The sequence below is a fragment of the Miniopterus natalensis genome, chromosome 11, assembly GCF_054644295.1.
Source record: "Miniopterus natalensis isolate mMinNat1 chromosome 11, mMinNat1.hap1, whole genome shotgun sequence".
Classification (NCBI taxonomy): domain Eukaryota; kingdom Metazoa; phylum Chordata; class Mammalia; order Chiroptera; family Miniopteridae; genus Miniopterus; species Miniopterus natalensis.
In genome coordinates, this window is record NC_142091.1 from 47,432,665 (window position 1) to 47,454,487 (window position 21,823).

General features: G+C 42.2%; 1 protein-coding gene across 4 annotated transcripts in view; it reads left to right on the top strand.

Annotated features, from left to right (window-relative positions):
• Positions 1–21,823, top strand: part of TEAD1 (TEA domain transcription factor 1) — a 231,676-nt gene that overhangs the window by 47,861 nt on the left and 161,992 nt on the right. The gene's annotated exons all lie outside the window — the stretch shown is intronic.

Genomic DNA, 21,823 nt, shown 5'->3' on the forward strand with positions numbered 1-21,823 from the left:
ATGACATATCATGAACCCATTTTTACCATAGGCTAATTGACGTAAACAGGAGTTAAGTTCCTACAGCATCTCATCAACATAACAAGATGACATTATTTGAGGACCTGCTGTAGATACCTTGAAGGTCAAAAGAAGCTAACCCTGTAGAAGCTAAAACTCCATGGAGGCTTCTCCTACAGTGTGTTCTGTCTTAATACATCCTAGAAGCACAGCTGCTTTGATGGGGATTTCACGATAACAAAGGGCTGTTTATTTCACTGGTACACCATTCTCTTATAGTGAGCTCAGGGAGGGTCCCCTAGAATCTTTACCCATGAATCCTAATCCTTCCTCTCCTGCTGAACTACGGTGCAAACCTCTTTTCATATGCTAGACCATTTAGGTTTTAGTTCATTGAAAAATTTAAATAATTTTTCTTACCAGATTTTCAGTATATGTCCATTATGAAACATTGAGAAAATATGGAGAATCAAAATATAGAGAAGTAAAAAGGAAAACAACTATCAATAATTGCAGCACTCATAAATTCCAGACTGTTTTCAATGCAGTTTTAATGTGTTTGTCGTCATTTTTACAAAATAAGTTATATTGTTTTGTGCATATTTTATAATTTTCTTTTGCTGGTGAATAGAATTTCATTAATATTTTTCATTTCAACAAATATTTGATACTGCAATTGGTAACATATAATTTCATTATGAGATATGTAATTTATTCCCTTTTGGTATTTCGCCTGTTTTTGGCAATTGTAAACCATGCTGTAATAAATGTTCTTATAGATTAATCTCAGTGTAGTCATTGTTTTGGTAAGCTGCATCTCTGTTATCTGTTCTGGAAATGGAATGGTAAAGTCCAAGACCAGTTTGGCAGTGACTCTCATGGCCCTCCAGGTCATCCTCCAGTCCTCATGTCCTCATGCGTTTTCAGGATGTGGCTTTACCCTTGTGTCTGCCCTCTGAAACATGCTCACTTTTGACCATTCCTCCTCTACAGACTCTGGGATCCAGATCTGAGATCTCACTTTTCTTACTGTGAATGTAGCATTTCTAATCAGAGCAGCCTGAGAGAGCATTAGCTTTTTCAGGAGCCCCATCACCCTGAGTCATTGAGCTTGTGGGCAACCCAATCCCTTAAGACTTTCTCGTGTGATCTCCTCTACCCTATGCTTGTGAGTTGATTTTTTTTATTATTTTTTTTGGACCTAAGTGCATGACTTGACATTTATCCTTATTAAATTTCCACCTTGTTAAAGTCAGCCAGTCATCATATCCTTTGAGATAGTATCAGGAGCAGACTCATCCTTCATAGTCACTGTCCCTTCCAACTCCCAGTCACTGGCAAATCCCAGTGTCAAATGATTCAGCAAATCCCAGCATTCACTTTCATCTTCATCGTCCTCCCTAGTTTGTGAGGTCTTTGGGGCTGAGACCATGTCCTATTATTTCCCTTTAAAAACCCTATCCCTGCTTCCATTTTATTATACATGACTTAATGGATATAAAGAAAATGTTGCCATGTGAATATTTGTTTTGATTTAACTCCAGGGATGAAGGCATGGTGGTATCACAGTGAGGAAGAATATAGAGAAACCTAGGCTGGGTCTCTGGGTGAGGGGCTTATAATGAAGTTGGAGAGACAAAAAACTGAGTAACAGATAAGTAACTGAGTAAAGATAAGTTCAGATACTCTTCTGAGGTTGCACATGGGTTGACTATTTGGGCTGGAGCTGATTGTTGAGATGGATCTTAATGTCTTGCAGTGGAGGGATTTCTCGGGCACAGTGGGTGAATGCCCAAGACAGTGAAAACTTGAGTTGGGGACAAGAGGGATGGCAGTGGAGATGTTTGCTAGGAGAGCTGAGCACAGAAAACCACCCATCCACTGTTTTGAGAATTGTGTTGAGTAACGATGTCAGAGAGGAGTCTTTCTGAGTCTGTTGTGTGAGATATAGAACAAAAGTTACCCTCCCCTTTTCTTTTTTATTCATTGAGCTCCAGACTCATAAAGTTAATATCTGCTCACGAATGATGTTATCCTTAGATCAGAGGCTGAACTGAAATCAGAACCTAGGAGCTCAGACCCTTCTACCAGGGCCAGTACTCTAAGCCAGATTCATGGTGCGAAGGCGGCGTGATGGCCTCTGCATTTTCCCACCTTGGAGCCTGCCTGGGGCCCATCCACGTTTCTGAGTCTCAGACTCCTTGCCTGTGAAATCAGAATAACCTCACCCTGTTGGCTTCTTCGAGTTGTAGTGAAACACGTAAGACAGTGCTATGAGAAGACGTAAGCTTTGGGCACAGTCACTTGTAAGTAAAGACCTGTTGAGTTGAATGACAGTGAACTTGGCAGCATTTCTTAGTCCCAGAGAGGTCAGGGGCAGGAACCCTAGTGTTCCAGCTTCCCTGGTGTGGCTGTGGTATTTTCCAGGCAGCCCTGGGGCCCCTATATCCCACCCTGCAACCAGTTCAGCTCTCCTGGTTAGAGCAAAGGCCCTCCTTGTTCACGAAAGAGAAGCTTTCCCCCAGGAGGGGAGAAAGGTTTCTCCAGTCCCAGGGAGTTCCAGCACCTCAGGCCCTGCCCAGTGGTGTCTTGGAAGTGTCAGGGCTTCTCCACTGGGTGGGACCTTAGTTATTTGTATAGGGTGAGCTTTCAGGTTTCTGAGGTAGACAGTTTATTTCTCCTGCCTCGGTCCATGTACAATACATGGTGGTGTTTGTCATACTTCCCTCCACTACAAGAATCCTAGTTCATATTTCTGTGGAGGTGTATACAGAATGCATACCTACTCAACACACAAACATGTGTGAATGTACATACATATGTAAACATATGTAAACAAACATGCACTCACAACTAGATAGAAACATGCAAATGCACACCCATATTGTTTTTAAAGAAAATGTAAGGTCTAAGATTATATTAAAGCTTGCTTTCGTCTTTTGTATTGATGTGCAGCAGTTATTTTAATTTAGAAAAGGAAACTCATGCAGGGAGATGGGGAGAAAATAACTCCGGCTAATTGTCAAAAATCCGAGGCAGTCCAGAAAAGCAGTGTGTCCAGCAGAAATTGGAACCTTTTAAGTGTCTGGCTCAGGAGGTGTTTTTTTTAAATCTGGTTTCGAGCCACTGAGAGCTTCCATTCCAAGGGGTGGCTGTCTTCTCCTTTCTCCATAGTTAGTCAGAGGATCCTCTTTTCCTCTCCCTCCCAATTCCTTTTTGGTTTACTCACTCTGAGTCAGCATGGGGACTGGAGCTACTGCAGGGAGGATTAGAAAAGAGAGAGGAAGAAGTGGAAGAGAAACAAGATCTTGTCCTGCTGTGGTGGTTCATTGTCATCCCAGGTCCCTTCCCCAGACAGAAGGTAGCAGTGGGTAGAGATGGGGTCAGCATGTTTGCATTTCCAAGCATTTCTGTGTATGTTATCTCATCACTACCCTAGGAGGGAGCACAGGAGGCCACTGAGGCATCGTGACATTAAACGCGTTGCCGTGGTTCACAGCTGCAATGTGGTGGAGTGGGCATTAAAGCCCAGACCCCTGCATTAAGAGCCAGGCTTCCTACCAAACTCCAAGTCTCGTGGCAGATTTCTGCCTGCCCATCTTGCCTCCTAACCTGCTTCATTTTGGGGGGCACCTACTATGTGATATGCACTGTTCTGGATTCTGGGGTTACAGCTGTGACCAAGGCAGACATATAGACACCATGAGACATGCATCCTCTGGCCCTGTCACCACTTTGCTCTCCATATTCCCAGCACAGCTTTCTCTACGTGCAGTTACCAAGATGTGTCCGCCTCTCACTGGACTGTGGGATCTTCAAGGCAGGAGCATATTTGTTACTCATCATTATCTCTCCAGCACAGAGCCTGGCCTGAAGTTGGCTTCATGCCTGTTTAAGGCAATTGAACGGATGTTTTTATGTGTTGTATGACACCCAACTGAATGGAGTAATCCAGATACTGCTGCTCCTGTGTCTCAGTCAGCACTGCACAAGTGGACTTTGTAGGCTATACTTCACCTGGACATCTAGAGAAGTAAATAAGGCAGGCCCTGAAGCCCTGCGTCAGTATGTGTGAATTGTGAACAGAAACCTCCTTGAAAGTGTTAATATGATAATTGTTTACTCTGATAGTTTGCCACTCAGATTCCTCTCAGTGAATCCATATATAATGTTCCAAAATTCCAAATGCATAATTTTTTTCTTCCTCTCATTTACTATTTCCATTTAAAACTGGAATATGTTAACATATTATAGCCTATTAAGACCAAAGAGCTTGATTTTTTTCTAGCCTTTTATTTTTCTTTTTTGCCATTGTCCCACTTAGAACAAAGTACTCAGGAAAGATAGGTTTTCATGGTAGCAAGGTATCTTAAAACAAAAATGAATTCAATTTAAAGAAGGAAATGGGATTAGAATATTATTTGTATTTAAGATTTTAGATATTTTGTTGAACTCAGCTACTGTTGTAAAATGGAATAGGAGTGATCACCTCTCTTCCTTTGAATAAATAATTTATTAGTGATTATTCTTAAACCTGGCTGTGAATCTGTGAATATTCACTGAACGTGTTCTACGTTTTAGGTCCAGGTATAATCCTCAATGCTTATAGAATAGTCCGTGAACATATTAATTAAATATAGACTTTTAATCAAATTTGATGGTCATATGGGATGGGATGGGCTCCACCTAGAACCTTAATTTTTTATTCTTATCCATTCGCAAAGAAATATCATAGGTAAAGCAGGAAAAAAAAAAGAGAATGTTTCTTTGAGATAGAAAAAAGAGGTTTGCTTTTCTTTTAAATTGTTACGCATGAAAATATATTTTAGTTTTAAATTTTACTTTATAATTTTCTTACTTTTAAGACATACAAATTTATAATCACCATCTTTTATTGTTTTGTCAGAAACAGTCTGCTTCAAAATTTTATATATGTAATGTGGTCAATGATATTTTATGGGACTTTGAAAAGATTGATGTTTTGGACAATCCAGCCATGTATGGGTCAGAAGTCTGCTTGTTCTGGTAGACAGCTGAATGGAGTAGAAACAAAATCTTATACTTGAAAGCTACCTACAAGTCTGATTTCAGTTCCCGTGTTTATAGATGAGGAAACTGAGGCCCAGGTTAGAAAAAAAAAGATTTACTTAAGGGTATATGGTATTTGTGTCTTACCACAGAAGTTAAGCTCCTCTGAGTCAGATTGTGTATTGACATATCTCTGGCTCTGTAATTCATACACATTCCAGAATATTTGACTAAACAAAAGACTAAGCACACACACTCAAAAGTAATGATCATCTACATTTAAAAATGCTCTGAGTTTCACCTTCCCTACCTCAGATTCTCAAACATCTGTTGGCTGTGATATTTCTTTGTGAATGTGTAAGAATCAAAACCCAAGGTTCATGCAAGGGCTATACTTACAGAGGGTGCCCAGGCAACCCACAGCCAGGGATATGCCTTCCATTTACAGTGTCATTTTGGCATTACCTGCTTGGAGCTGTAATTCAGATGTATGAACCCGTGTTGGGTTTACCCTGAAGCTACACGTAAGCCATGCTAAAAATCATTTGTGCTCTCCAGTGGGGTGCTATATATTCTGGCCGCTTGCTGCATTGTGGGGTTCAAGTACGGATGCTTGCTTCCTAGCATCACTCTTATAGTTTGCTCAGTAATTAGAAGAAAAAAGCATTTTGCAGATGTGTTCTCCTATGTGAAACATACACCAAGAGTAGACTTGGAGGTGTATATAGCAGTACAGTTTTAGGGGTGATGAAGTAATGTATATGACAGAAACACATACATGTACTGTTGTATCTGTACATGTACTAGCTGCCTTAAAGAATGGAAAAAGGACTAGGCAGAGAACAGCAATTATCGCCCCTGCCTTCAGCTGACCCCTCAGTATCGATAAGGATTTAGCAGCCTTAAAGAATGTTTTCTAATTTTAGCCCACAGAATAGGTGCTTGACAAATTGATCCAACTGCAATTTAAACTTTTGTTCCTGCAAAGAAGAAAATACTCCCCTGACCTCAAGTGAGTTTGAAGAGGTGATGTGTTTAAACCCCTGCACTGGGCCTGGCACCTGAGTCTCAGCCAGGAGTTATCAGAAGATGGGTGTAAATTATGGAAATGACATTGCTCACAAATCTCTCTTTTCTAATGCAGGCGGCTGTGGGAACCTGTCTGGGAATCCTCTGCCGTTGAATCCTTTCCCTTTCCGTTTCAGGTCAGAAAATCATTGGGTTTTCTGTGAGTTTAACTTGACTGTTAACTGCTTAAGACAACCCCACCTGTGAGCTCTGAAAATCAGAGCAGCATTCTAGCCCCTCATTTTTTCTGGCTGTTAATCAAAAGGTTCAGTACTGACTGAAGGTGGTCTGTGTTGCACCAGGTCCTGAGGACACATCCAAGTAAGGTAAGGGTGCTGCCTTCATGGAGCTCAACACTAGGAGCTAGACGTGTTGACAGGCGCTTACAAAGGTGCTCTGGGACAAGCATGATGTGTGTGTGGGAGCGTGCAGCAAGCACCCCAGAATTCGGTTTGACAAGTGGACACATGACTTAGTATTTCTAAACTTCATGTTCTCATCGGAATAATGGATATAGTAATACTGCATCTCTACCTAATATAGTTGTGATGAGGATTAGAAGAAATAATAAAAGATCCTGAGCCCTGTGCCTCACACAGTAGTCAGCGCTGAACAAATGTTAACTGTGAATATTATTTCCATTTATGCCTACAAGGTATTTTCTTAAATTTTTGCCATTGTATTTGATTTTAGGAACCAAAAATATTTTTATATCCATCAATTAGAATTTTGCTGATTTGGCAAAGAAGCTGCGGTTCATCCTTCAGCCTCCACAGCAACTTGGAGTTTGGAGTATATGCTTGCGAAATGGAGGTGTGGATGGGCATTGTCTCTGACTTGATTCCAGCTGGACCGTGATCCCAGCTGCTGAGCTGGACAGTGCTGTAATGCGTCCAGGCTAGCACCTTCTCGGTTTTCAGAGTCTGATTTTATAGGCCTCTTGCTTTTTTTTATTCCCTTCCCTGACTGGTGTTCCAGCCCTGGCTTCCCCAATAGAGGATGGACAAAAGCATTTAGAGGAAATGAAACTCTGTTCCACTTATTAGTTATCTGTTCACAGAATATAGTTTAGCTTAGCAGTGAGAGCTAAGGTAGACATCGTGCTTGCAAGTGCATAGCAGTATGCACATCCTCCAAATGTTCCTTTTATTGGTATAATAGGTAAGCCAGTACCAGGGTGGTTTGGGCATACGTTAGGCTGTATTTGACTCTTCTACCAATACCTAGATTTTAGCATTTTAATATTTTTGCTTTAGTTTTCTGAGAATATAGTTGATGATCCAAGAGTTCCTCAAAGCCTCATGGGACTTAAGCAGATAACTTTTATCCTTCAGGAACCAGTATCTCTGGTACTAGTACTAGGTCCATGAGTCTTACGATGTTGACGTTTATCTTCGTCTAACCCAACTCACTGTGCTTTGTAGAGAATAACTTAGTGGGAGCAGCTCCCTGTTAAGCATCTTGGAAACTGCTTCCTATTCATTGTCCATTTCAGTTTTAAAAATAAAATATTAGGAAATTTAATGAATTTAAGAAAGTGCTGACATGACAGTGGTCTCTGATTGGAGAGAGAGAATTAACAAAATTTAAAAAGCAAATCTTAAGTTATAAGTTATCTTTGAACAGGGTTGGTATTTAAAATATTAAATAAGCAGTACAGACATTGACACAATGGAAACCTCTGGAGGCCCCCAGGTGTGCCAGGCACTTACCCTGTACTTGTTGGATAGTGAGGGGCCAGGGGGACAGGGGCATTCAGTGGGTTTGGGCCACTGACTCTTAAAAAATATATATACACACACATATATTAAATGTATATAAATATATACTTATTTTAGAGAGAGGAAAAGAGAGAGAAACAGAAACATCAATCAGCTGCCTCCCTCATGAGCCCTGACCAGGGTTTGAACTCGCCATCTGGTCATGTGCCCTGACCGGGAACAATATTTTAAACAACCAGTATGACTGTACCAGTGAGGTACTGGTGTGGGTGGTGTGTGGGGCGAGCTGCATCTGAATTGCCTTTGACAGGTATTCTGAGGAGTTAGATGGAGTCCTTTATCTCAATGCCAAGGGGACTTTTGTGTGCTGCGCCTGATGATCTCCCTGTAGGCACTTGGAAAGTGTCACATTAGAATTTAGGGTTGTCTATTTGGAAAGCACTGAGACACATTCCTTCACTCAAAAAACATCTACAGTGTGACAGGACAGTTTCTGTCGTTATGAGGTCCCCAATCTACACCAGATTTTTCCTGCCCTTGGACTCCAGGAATCTGTCCTTAGGAAATGATTACAGGGATGTTGCCCTAACAGTGAAGAGTTGGGGCAAAACCTAAGTGTCCAACCATGGAGAAACATCAAATAATGCTACATTCATGACACAGAATACCGCTTAAAAATCATGAATACAAAGAAAATTTCAGGACTCAGGAAAATGCTGAGTGTAAAATGTTAGGTGGGCAATAAAAGAACCCAAAACTCTAGGGAATAATAAGAATAACAATAAGTTGTTAGTGCAAGAAAATACATCAAAATGCATTGTTAGTACTGACTTCTGTTTGGTGGAGAACTGTGGGGAAAGTTTATTTTCTCCTGTGTATGTTTTCTTTATGCTCCACTTTTTGGGTTATCTAGGATATTAACTTTATCATTAGAAGTGTTCCATAAATATTGTATTTTGAAAATCCATTTTAAAGTTTTAAAAATTACTATAAACAGTGGCCGAGTATGTTGAATATAAAAGTAGAGAAACACATTTGGGGGTTGTGTTTGTTGCCTGTAAAGGAAGCTGCTGACTCCATGGGGTAAAAATAAGAGCCTAGGTCAGCCTGCTCATGCTGGCGTGCGGGCCCCTCCAGGTTTCCATACTGCTAGGGTTCCGAGAGGCCCTAATGGGCTTGTTGAAAGGCTCTACTTGGCTTCTTATTAATGTCCCTCCCTGAGCCGTGCTCTGCTCTGCTGGCTAACCTTGTCAGAAGGTTACCCGTGGCTCTCCAGGGCTCGGCTAATTTTAAACCCGGCCGGCCAGTGTGGTGGCGTGGCATTGCGCTGCGGAGTCACGAACAGCTCCCTGGGAGACATGGCTGGGAAAGATGAGCTGAGTCCCGGGTTTTTCTCTTCCTCCTGTAAGTGACCAGGCACGCTGAACAAGCAAATAATAATGAGATAAGAATGAGCTTTTATGGTAAAAATCAGGATTCTTAAAGGTCTGTTAGCAGTGGCAGTGCTGGTTGATAATTGCACGGTGTGATGTGTCCGGCATGAACTGTGTGACTCCTGACAGCCCGAGGAGGAGCGAGGTGGCTGAGGTCCTCTCTTCTAGGAACTAGATTCTGACTGTTTTTAAAGATAGAATGAAAATGCCGTTCATTTTATTACTTATATGCTATTCTAACTTAACAGAACTCAAACTCTACTCGTAATAGGTTCCTTTCCTGAAGTTTTTTATTGGTTTCATTGAGAGAGGAGGGTTATTTCTTAAAAGTTAAAAAAAAAAAAGCAAAAAAAAAAAAAATACAGAATCTGCCTGTCTGCATGTCTACCAGCTGCTGGTCTGGCTGCCACTAAAAGCTGTCATTTTAAAGGCTTTTTTAAAAAAAAGTATTTGCAATAGAGTCCTGTTTGGAACACTGCTATGCCTTATAATACTCAGAATGCTGATATTTTAAAATAAAACATAAATCAGTAGTTCCAAAATAATGTGACTTTGGGAAACCTTTCCCCATCAAAATTAACTTTAAAAAAAAATGTAGAGGACCTATTTAAAAATAATTAAAAAAAAATTTTTTTTTTTTTAAATCTTTCCTCCTTTTCAGCACCTTCAGTCTGGGAATCTACATTGCCTGTTAGAGTGAGCTCAGTTTTCCCCTGCTGGGGCATTCATAGCAGCTCTCACACATAGAAATTACAATGGGAAACCTAATCCACCAGGTGCATGGCCTGCTCTTGGTGTTTATCTGCCCAGCCGAAGAAGGACAACTTTTCTTGAGCTGGGTCTATATCCACCCTCTTGTAAAATGTTGCTAGAAGCAAATTAAAGAGGCCTAGCGTATGGAGTGAACCCAGATGAAAGCACAGTGGATGGAGAATCAGTAACCTGCTCACTGGCTGCGGTGATTGAAGTTAACTTTATTTGAAGGGCCCGGACTGGGTCAGACCACATCCAGCCAGCAGCCTTCCTGCACGAGGGTAGCACAAGAGTGGACTTTGATTTCATTTTAGAAAAAATAAAACTGCATAAATCTTTTTATTAGCTGCTTTTACCCCCTTAAGGTTTTGCCCCTCCTTCAATATACTTAGTTAGCTTTGTCATGTTTGAATTTAGTTTTGAGAAAATTAAAGCTGAGTAATATCAGGAATTTGTTGAATGGGAATTCTTGTCAAAACCTTCATTGACCCAAATCTGACTTCTATAGAAAACATTAAATAAGCAAACTAAAAAAACCCCATCCCTCTCTTGTCCTAAAATAATGTTTTAAAAAGTACATTCAAAGTTGTTAAGTATAACATAAATAGAAGCTGCTCTGAACTGGATACTAAATGAATAAGTGAAAGTACATTTCTTAAAACCCAGTTCCTCTGTGACTCAGATGTCTGCTTTTTTCCTTCTGGACTCCTTTATTTCTCGCCTCTTCCTTCTGCACTTGGCCTGCTCACCCGCCTGGTGTAGGTCCTCTGTTATTTTTGTGGTAACCTGACACTTCTCCTGACTGTGCCCCCTAAGTCCCTGGGGCGTGAACTGGCTGTGAGCTGAAAAGGCGGGCTTGCTCCTGCTCCCGCTGCCTGTCTCCTGGGTAGAGCAGCTGCTGCAGCAGGGCTACAATGCCACAGACTGGAGGGGGTATCTGTCGTCTCTGAAGACCTCCCATTGTGGCTCAGTAGGCAACAGGCCCTACCCTGAGGTGGGGGGCCGGCAGCTTTGGTGTAGAGGCTGGAGGCCAGGCCAGCTAGTCAGGGTTTTGGAGACTGGAAGAAGGTTTTGGAACCAGTGAATTCTTTATTTCAGCCTAGAGTATGCCTTAGGCTGTCTCTGTGATTCCTTAGACAAGGATGAATTTCTTAATAGTCATAAAAATTGTATTAATATTTTATATTGAACTAAATTGAACAATTACTTATTGAGCTGGAGCAGAGATGGGACAGAATCCCTCCCTTCTGAAAATTTGCAGAATAGCAGGAAAGATAGATATATAAGTAGTAATTACTAATTATAGTTATATACCTTTGTTCAACAGCTATTTGAGAACCTATGCCAGGCACAGTTCTGAGATGTGTGCACACACAAACCCACTAATCTGCAAGCATGCAGGTAAATAATGTACATAATGACTGCCAATGATTGAGACACCTGTACTTCACACAGGTCATCTCATTTAGTCTTTATAATCGGTAGGTAAAATGATTAATTCCATTTTGCACATGGAAAAACAACACCTGAGACACAGCTAATAAGTGGAGAACTCAAAATCAGACTCTTTCGGGATTCCAGACCTATGTAATCTTCATATATATTGAACTGCTTTGTCAAATAGATTCTCCAGTATGGTCCCTGCAACTGGAGGGGTACCCATGAAGGAAAATATTTAGCAAACATTTTTTGAGTTCCAACAATTTGTCTGGTATTGAGAGACGTTAAATGTAGGCATGTCCAAGAATTTACTGTTTGGCTGTGAGATAGTATCTTACGAGAAATCATGGCAAAGTGTACTAAGTGTGGTGTTGGAAGTTTGTATGAGATGCTATGGGGACATAGAAGTAACTTGTCTGAATGGAGAAATCCACTAAGGCTTCCCAGAGGAGAGGTTGGTGGCTTTGGTCTTGAAATGACTGTTAGACATTCATCAGGCAGTGTTGCTGGTGAGAGAAGCTTCTGAGCAGAGGGACCCAGGTGGCTGAAGGGGTGAAGCAGGCAGCTTGCTGTGTCTGCGCACCTTAGAGTGGCCATATGGCTGGAATATAGAGGACTGGACAGATGTGTGAGAAGCAGGCCAAGCTTGAGTGGTCAAGGCCATGGGTGCCCTGTTATGCAGTTGGTTCCTAGAGGGGGTGGGGATCTGCTAGAAGAGTTCAAATGAGTATATGAGAAAAGTCATAGTTGCATTTTAGGAAAACTCTGGCTGAAGAATAGCGTAGGAGAGTCTTGCTAAAAATACATCTCCTAAGGATTGTGATTCAGTACTCTGTCATCAGAGCTGGGATTTATATTTCTAAGAAGCCACCTGTGTCATCCAGATGTACATCCAAGGTTGGCAACCTGGCAGAACCAGGTTGTTGGCAGTGGTGGTGGTGTGGGGACTTAGGTGGCATCCTGGCTCAGAGAGAGGTGGTGAGAGCCTGCCCGAGGGAGAGGAGCAAAGTCAGTGGGTTGGAGAGGAGTAGAAGGGATCTATTTAAGAGATGAGGGGATGAGTAGACATTCTTGGTGACAAGTTGCATCAGAAGGGATGGGAGAAGCCTGGGATGATGGCCCAACTTTGGGTGCTGCTTCAGCCAGGTTCTCTGAGTGGAATCCCTCAGGGGGCTCTGGGATTGGGTTCCTTCATTCAGGACCTGAAAATCCTTTTTGGATTTTAATGGGCGCTTTTACAGACAGATGCTTAGATGCAGAGAAGTGACTTTGAAGGTACCCGAGCCCAGTACGCCATTTCTGTGAAGCACACTCATAGGCTGAATGTGATGGTTTGGGTTTGTTTGCTTTCCCTTTGGGCCTTTTGGCCTCTCAAGTTGCATTCCCACCATTAGGCCATTGCATTGAGAGAGGGAGAACCCAGAGAGCAAGGACTTTGTAGGTAATTGAAAACGGATTACATTTTAGAGAGAGGAATTGAGGTTTCTCCCTTCCTCTATGAGGTTAGCAGAATCTGTAGAAGGTAAAGATCCTGGAAAGAAATGTGTACCCCTCCCTCTTTTTTATTCCTAGAGGGGTGTGTGTGTGCGCGCGCATGCACACTGGGGAGCTGCAGAAATGTTGATGGAATCACGTTTTAGCCTTTTGCCTTTTTTACTTTGATACATTTGCTGGAGGCATTAGGGGTGAGGAGAGAACAGTCCAGTGGTCTCCTTCAGACCACTCTGGGCCACGTGCAAGTGAAGGGAAAAGTAAGGCCTGATTTCAGAATTGGCTGCCTTAGCCTTTCTGTGGGGTCTTGCCCCACTGTGTGCCCTTGCAGTGCTTGTGGACCACTCAGAGCTGTTGCTGTGCACACAGTTGGTGCTCAAGTAATATTTGTTAATTGAATGAGTGTCTTGTTGTCTAAAGGGGGTGGACAGTAGCTGCTCAGTTCTCTTGCCTCAGCCAGTTTCCAGCTAGAGTGCAAGGTTCTTTCTGCTGCTGAAGTTGAACTGTAAACCAAGGACCGGGATGGAGGACAGGGATGGGGCCAGGGTGAGGCTTTCATTGGCCCTTGAATCTGCATCCCTCTCTGTGTAAGACCTGTTTTGCAGCTCCCTCATTGTGTCATCATTAAGTGGCAGATTGTATTTCTCCTTGGAAGGGTGGGGACTCAGTTGTATCAGTGAACATTGAGAACCAGGGGACATTTTTGAATATGCAATGCATGTATTTTTGGTTAGTTGGTACATTTGCTCATGTGGGCATGAGCTTGTGTTTGCACACTATGTGAGCATGAACATTCTAGTCCCCATGCAGGGTTCAGGGATGAGCACACGACCAGCACTCAGCCCTCTTTAGGGACAGGAAAATAATGGGAGTGCTTAAAGACCAAGTCTGATGAGCATTTATTGGAAGAGCTGAGTACTGGGTACCTGGCCGAGTTAACCTTGCAGCTCTGGGCCATTTAAACAAGCACACCTGTATAAACTCTCATTGTTTTTTGGTGCATTAAAACACCTTCATAAATTTGAAATGCTTAAGGGATAATGCCACATTGTAGAATTGAATTTATCTAGAGACTTGGCATTGGGACACACTGAAAAAAATTGATTAAAAACAATTCTGATTCCAAATTTATAAAATTATTTGTTCTTTACCCCAATTTCTTGTTCTCTTTGTATGAAACAGTGCAGAACTTTTGTCACAATGTGTGTGGTCCCCTGTAATCTGGGCAAGCTTACTTTTCCAGCCTCTGCCCCATCCTTTCTGCTTTCTTGCTTTGCCTTTTCTCACCACTTCTCCTCCATGGACATCTTCTCTGAGCAGGCCTCCCAGCTCTCTTCTTGTAATTGGCCTGCTAAGTCCACTCAGGCTTCAGGACCAGCCTAAATGTCACCCCCCTCGAGGCTCTTGTTGACTCCAGAGAGAAAATCAGCTCCTACTTCTGTGCTCCAACAGCACTTTGTTTATTCCTCCTTTGACATCTAATATTCATTTACTCATTCATTCACTTATTCACTTATGGACTCACTATTTAGACATCCATTCAGTTGTTATTTTGGGGGAGCATTTACTGTGTGCCAGACACTCAGTTAAATGCCCAGGATAGAAAAATGATTAAAGGCATGGACCTTACATGGGTCTCACAGACCCACAGACAAGGGTGACAGACACATAAACAAGTCATTCCTATGCAGTGAGTGAACAAAGGTGCTACCTGCAGGAATGTAAGGAGGGAGGTGGGGCTTGAAGTCTTAAGGATAATTAACTTTCTTATCTGTCTCCTTGCTGGAAGGGTGCTCCTTGAGGGCAGGAAGGGTAACACATTTCTTTTACCTCCACCTCTTTAGTATCTGGCACATGAGTGGGGAGACATGGGAGAGGGAGATAATTATAAAACAGAAATAATTTACCTATCTTGTTTCAGAATGAATTTAAGGCATCTTGCAAGGCTGTAAAATAGCTTAAATTAAAAGGGGGAAAAGAGGGAAGAAAAAGAAGGGAATAGAGGTAGGGACCTAAAGTGGATTTAGGAATGAAACCAAACTTCCCAACCAAAATCACCTCTGTGCTTTCCCTGAGGGGCCTGCCGGAGTGGCTCAATGCACCTTGGTAGCCAGTGAGTAAAGCCGAGGCCTAGCTAGTTGACCACAAGCTATAAAACACATTGTTGTTTTATGTTTTATCGAGCTCTCCTTTGGGTTTTTTGTAAAGAGCAACCTGTGTGATGTGCTGAAGGACACCCCAACATCCTTGTAGAAAATCTAGTTACTAATTCAGGGTTGTTTCTTAGTATGCTAATGACATCTCATAAAAGCATAATTCAGTAAAAGCAATTATTCAGAGCTCCTGGAATAAACTTTCTCTGAGGTAACTGTGGAGTCAGAAAGGTACTGGAACAAACAGGTTAGTTCTGTTGTTCTATGTTGTTCCACTTTTTTTGTTTTTTTGTTAATCCTCACTGGAGGATATTTATTCCATTGATTTTTAGAGAGTGGAAAGGAGGGAGGGAGGTGGAAGGGCGGGGGAGGAGAGAGAGGGAGGGAGAGAGAGAAACATCAGTGTGAGAGAGAGACATTGATTGGTTGCCTCCTGTACATGCCCCAGGCAGGGCCAAGGATCAAACCTGCAACCCAGGTACTTGCCCTTGACCTGGAATTGAACCTGAGACCCTTTTTGCAGAGGCTGATACTCTAACCACTTAGCCACATGGGCCAGGGCTGTTGTCCCACTTCTATCCAGTTTTGTTTTTTGTTTTTTTCAAATATATCTTTATTGATTTCAGAGAGAGAAAAGGAGAGGGAGAGAGAAACATCAATGATGAGAGAGTCATTGATTGGCTGCCTCCTGCACGCCCCTGACTGGGGATCGAGCCTGCAACTGGGGCATGTGCCCTGACCAGGAATTGAACCCCGATTGCCTGGATCCTAGGTCAGCGCTCAACCGCTGAGCCATGCCTCGCTGGCCCCACTTCTATCCAGTTTTAATGCTACATGCTACTGCCCTCAGTCCTGTCACAGAAGCTCTATTTCTCCTCCCAAGGAGTTTTATGATCATGTTTTGGAATTCAAAAAATAACTCTTGTATGATTTTTGGTAGCATATCAGGATCTGTATGTTTGGAGCCATTAGAAATGGATATTTAAAGGCAGATAGGCCACACCCAACACCCACACACACAAGTGATATCCTGATTTCTGATGGTCGAGATGATGGAAAGGAACCAAATGTGTCATGATGAATTGTGTTCTTGGCTACCCTAAGTTGACAGGAAATAGGAGTTTTTTTCTTTCTGGGCAGGCTGGAGCCTAGATTTTGGATCCTCTGATATGAATTCTGATGAGATCAGTTTGGTCTTTAGAGAGCAGTTGAAAGCCAGTGTGTATACTTAGTAGAAGAACCAAGGACTTGGACTTCACAGTTCAGCACTTTAAAATGTCATCTTACTGATTAATTGACTTACAACCCAATCTGAAGTAAACTATGTGTTTACCTTTTGCCTCTGTCCCCCAGCATGCTGTCTAAATAATCCAGGGTGGTTGGCCAGAATGAGGGAAGCATCCTAAGTCATAGAAGCTGGAGAAAGAGGCCTGGGATCTTTTCTCTGTGTAGAGGAGGGAGGACCTTTCCTGATGCAGCAGAATTAAAATATTGCCAAAGGAGCTGCATCTGGGCAGGTCAGCTACTGGGATTCTGAGTCAGTCCAGAGCCAACATATCATTAAGTTGGCTGTCAACAGACTGTGTAACATTGAGTGAGTCTCCACTGGCCTTTTGTAAGAAGGATAACACCCCAGGCATGACCCATAGATTTGCCACCCAGGGAGCTAGCACTCTGTATGAGGCCCATTTGTAGGCATTCTCTTGGGCATGGGGCTGAGATGGACCCTCTTGACATGCTTGTCTTAAGGTTTGGCCAAAGGCAGTGTACGTATTTATCTTGCATGTTGATATGTTTTGAAATATGAACTGTTTTTTATTTTGAGTTTGTACTCATTGTCATTTAAAATGCTAAGGCATTGTGATAATCTAGTGAATCTTACCAACAGGAAAGTGATGGTACCCATAATTTAGTGACTAACGAGAATTATATCCTAGGTATTTCTTGTCTTTGTTTTGGTAAGCAATATGATTGGTCTACCTCAAATGTATTTTCACTCTACACACCTATTGGAATTGAGGAGTTAATTTTGGGGTCTTCTTTAACTGTTATACCTGGGAAGGGGCTTACATGTTTTTCTTTCAAAATGTTTCCTGATAGCTAGTCACCGTTAACCCTGTGGCATTTTTTTCTCTTAGAGCAGGAAAGAAGCTTCTGTTTCCAGGTTTGAAATGTGTTTCCTGAAGTTAAATTGTCCACCTCCCAGGATCCATGACTCAGCCTGCAAGTCATGTCATCCAGCACAGACTCCCCTTATGAGTGCACTGTTTCTATGTCAAGTCTTCACTTTGGAGTGGTCAGATGGGATAGACTGCCTAGACCTCAGCCTGTGGCTGTGTCCTTTTGAAGGAGTCTACTGATGAAGGAGAGCAGTGATTAGCTTGACTGATGGTGGTGATGGGGGAAAGGAAGTGGCAGGAATTTCTGTTCTCAAAGCCTAACAGATTCATTAAGGGGATAGGGAAGGTGATTCCCCTAAAGGCTGGTAATACAGAGCTGCATAGCATGAAATCAATCAAAGCCTTTCTTGAGCTATCACCTGGGCAAGTACTTAGGGCTGATGGAGCAGAGAATTAGAGCATCTCAGGAGGGCAATGCTAAGTCCTCTAATGGGGTACCCAGCATTGGGAGCTTGTTGAAGAGGTATTGGCGTGTTGATGGATCCTGTTGATAGGGAAGTGATTTTTGAAAATGAGAAAGAGTAATTATCCACTCCTTCCTGCTGAAATTAGAAGGAACCTATTGGCAGTTGGAGTGCATGACACCCAGGTTCACTGGCTGATATTGGCTCCACAGCAGATGTGGCCTCAATTCTCAGTGTCAGCATTCCCTAAAAGTTCTGCTCTCTCTTTGACAATGACTTACGTTCTACAGTTCCATCTCTCTGGAGGCTGCCTTCAACATCCAGGCTGCTGTTCCTCATATTTCTCAAGCCACTTGTTAGCAAGTTTGGCTGGTGTCTGAAATGGTAGGAAAATAATAACCTGCCTACTTTGCATGTGCAAAAGCGATTAACCATCATTAGTTTCTGACATTCCTCCCAACTACCCAGGGAGGTGAGTCAGTATCATCACTATTCATTAGGAATTAATTAGACTGTACTTGATGGTGTCAGTCATGGACGAAGCTGAGAATTTAGCACTGCCTACATTCCCTCCCTTTGCAGTCCAGCCTACAGCTAGTGAGCATGTAGTGTGAGACTGATATTCCCATGGGATGTGCATTCTCTCTGGAGAAATGACCTCTAGATTAAAATTCTGTTAAGTATATGACTTTGGTCAACTTATTTAGACCTCTGGACCTCATAAAGTGGGGCTAATACCCAACGAGGGTATTATGATGATTAGATAAGATCCTGTAGGTGGAAGTTTCAGACATTGTTCTTGAAACCTGGCTCACTGGGAACAGGATGAATTTGGATTTCAGGTACCACTTTGGAAGTAAAGCTCCTTTATTTCTAGTCTTTTTATTGGAGGGCAGCTTTCTGCTTATGAGAAAAATTTGGGTTTTCTGCTAAGATCACAGTGAACTTCAAACTGTCACATGCTTGGTTGAGTTGTCTCTTACAAATATCATTCCAACCATGTGATTCTCTTTCTTTAAACCCTAAAGTGGCTTCCACCTGTGCCTGTTTTCACCTTCTCCTGAGTGCTTAGACATCTTTTTTCTTAGGTTTGCTCTCAGTGCGATCCCCTATATGTTGCCTTTTTCACTCACCTACTCAAATTTGCTTCGCTACCATTTTTTACCTTTTGAATTTCTTTCTTGGCTACCTCACTGGTTTCTGGTCGTTACACCCTCACCCTCCTGTATGGCTTTTCTTGAAGCTGTCATCTTCTGGTTTTTGTCTTCTCCTGTGGTCAGAAGAAAAGGGGGAAAACAAAGGTTAAATATTGTATCTCAGAAATTACCATTCCATTCAAAATAAGGTTTGTTTGTGGTAGGAGAAGCTTACCTGCTAGAGGATCCAAACCATATTTGTCCCTTTAACACAGAAAGACTATTGGTTGTCAATAATCATGATTAAATAAAGAATAAATTGGATCAGACAGCTAATCCTTGGTTATACAAACTGTGTCAGACTTAAGTCTGTCCTCTTACATTTTCCTAATTTGGGGATTTCCCTTGGGCTCTTACTGCTCATGAGAACCTTGGCCAGAGTCAGGGTGAAGCTTGATGGTAAGTTTAGTCATGTTGTCAAAGAATGTCCATGTCATCTGGTTGTTGGTTTATTTCTTCTTTCTTTCTTTGAATATTCATTATGCCAGGTGCAGTGCTAGCACTGAGGATACTGTGGTGAGTGTAACAGTCCCTGCCCTCAGGGACACTGGAGTGTGGTTAGGGGGCAGTAATAAACCAACATACTAAGTTCTATTCTAGGTTGAGTCTGTGGAACCACAGGTGATGAATGATTAAGTTCCTTCAGTGTTAATGATGGAAACTGAGGCACACAGGAGCTGCAAGGATCATGTAGTCCTGGGTTACTCAGGTAGAGACAGAGTCCTAACTCCTAGACCAGCTCCTTTCCTTTTGCCTCATAGAGTGTTAAGACATTGGCTAAAACAAGGCATACGGATTTTTGTGTGACCTTCATGTTCAGTGGCATTCCATAAATCACGAGGGTTAGTTAAAACTAAGCCTCTTATTTAAGAGCTCTTAAATCACCCGTAAGTGGGTGAGATGCTTGTATTATGAGGGACCCAAAGGAATTAAGATGAAGGGAGCAGCAGATTCCTGTGTCCTATGTCATAGCCCTTGTGCATCCATTCCGTGAATAGAGTTGGTGTCAGAAGCACCTGTATTTGACTCTCTGACCCCCTTCTTTCCTCGGGCTCTTATGTTAAAAGTGGATTGGTCAAATACACATATGATGTCATTCCACTGTACTCATGTTGCTCTTTCTGGAGTATCAATGGGTAACTGTAAAAGAATGATCCATTTAGGAAGTGTGGCTATTGGAGCAGTTAGCAGGAATATATGGGTCCCTGTTAACAGATCTTTTTGGAATTTATTGTGTGGCTAGGAAGAGTTTCAGAAAAAAAGGAACTTCTAAAAAAGTGTTAATGATGGAAACTGAGGCACACGGGGGCTTCATGATATACAGTGGATTTTCAGCAGCAGGAGTTCCCTTCTGTCTTGCCTTTTAGGCATTCATTTAGGCTTGGGATTGTTCGCTTGAACCAAACTTCCCAGAAGAGTATGAAAATTATTGAACCTGTGAATATAAGTTTAGATTTATATAAGTATTAGAAGTAAAGGGGTTTTTACAAATTTAAATTTTTTATTTAGTCATCTGAAGACCTTAAGGAAGAGGGTCCTTTCTAAACTTATTTCCCAAAGGGAACTATTAGGAAAGTGCCTTCCTTCCTTCACCATCCCATTATCAGTAGGTATTTGGGCACCACAAGGTACATACTACTGTCTAGAGATAATGGACTTGAGAACAAATGAACATCCGGTCATGGTTTTACAGATGTCAGAGCACCTTCACCCATTATCTCTAAATCTTTACGGCAACCCCTTCAGATAGAGTCCCTCCACCCCTTAATGATTTTTCTATGCTGGGATTGAATTTAACTTACTATCTCCATTTTACAAATAAAACCTGAGCTTCTGTCTGGACTGCATGGCTAGTGGGTGAGCCAGGTTTGGAATCCAGATCAGTCTGAGCTTCCATATCATGCCCCCCCCCGATTCTATATTGTTCTTTATTTACTGAATTGTGTGAAAGTTAACTCCCCTTGCTCAAAGGAGGGGTGAGGTGAAGACATCAGCTTTACAGGCACAGATATTTGATGCATAATTCACTTGATTAGATCTTACTGTTGGTAATAAGCAGGTGCTTCTTGCTAGGTATTTGGAAACCAGGTGGATTGGGTGGTAGTTAACCAATGCCACACATTTTCAGGACACTCCTCATGTGTGGCCGATACTCTGAGCCACTAGATACAAGGATGGTTTCCAGGATGAGGTGGATTTTGAGCTTAGCTGGAAGGGACCCGAGGGATAGAATGCCAGAATGGTTATTTCAGTATCCAGTATAGGGAGCTTTTCTCAACCAGCCCCAGTCTTGTGATTGGAAACTCTCTGCCCATACAGGGCCTCATCTTACAATTGGGTTGTAAAACCAAGAGCCTGTATAACTCTGTGGATTATGTATCTAGTGGCTTCTGGGGTTGTGCCCTGGCCCTTGTTCAGAGAGGTAATTCCATCCTGCTGAGCTCCAGTTGACCAAATTGCAAGAGCCTGGACACAGAGTTCTTCCCTTTGCAGTAAATGAATAAAAACATGTGAGCATTTAGAACAGTGCCTGTGCTTACTAAGTAGATGGGTCAGTTAATGCTAATACTGCATTCCCCAAACAACCAAGGGCATATGACTCCTAGCTTTGGAGGTAACTTCAAGGGGTTGTCTGCAAGACTCTGCTGTCTGTCTTTAAGGCAGCCCACCCCTTGTTGAACAGTTCAACTAGCAAGAACTTTTTCTCATGTTGAGCCAGAATCATCTTAGAAGGTCCACAGAGTGTGTCAGCACCCTGTTCGTGTCACAGATAGTTCTTCCGAGGACGGTCATGTCTAAGAACACTAAGCTTGGCAATTATGATTCAAAAAGATCTTACCAGCTTTGAGCCCATGGGTTTAGGCTAAAATAGTGGAATTTAATAGAAATACATATAACCCCCTGCTTTTAGCTCCTAAACCAATTGCACTAGAGAAGGGAATTCAGGAATAGAACT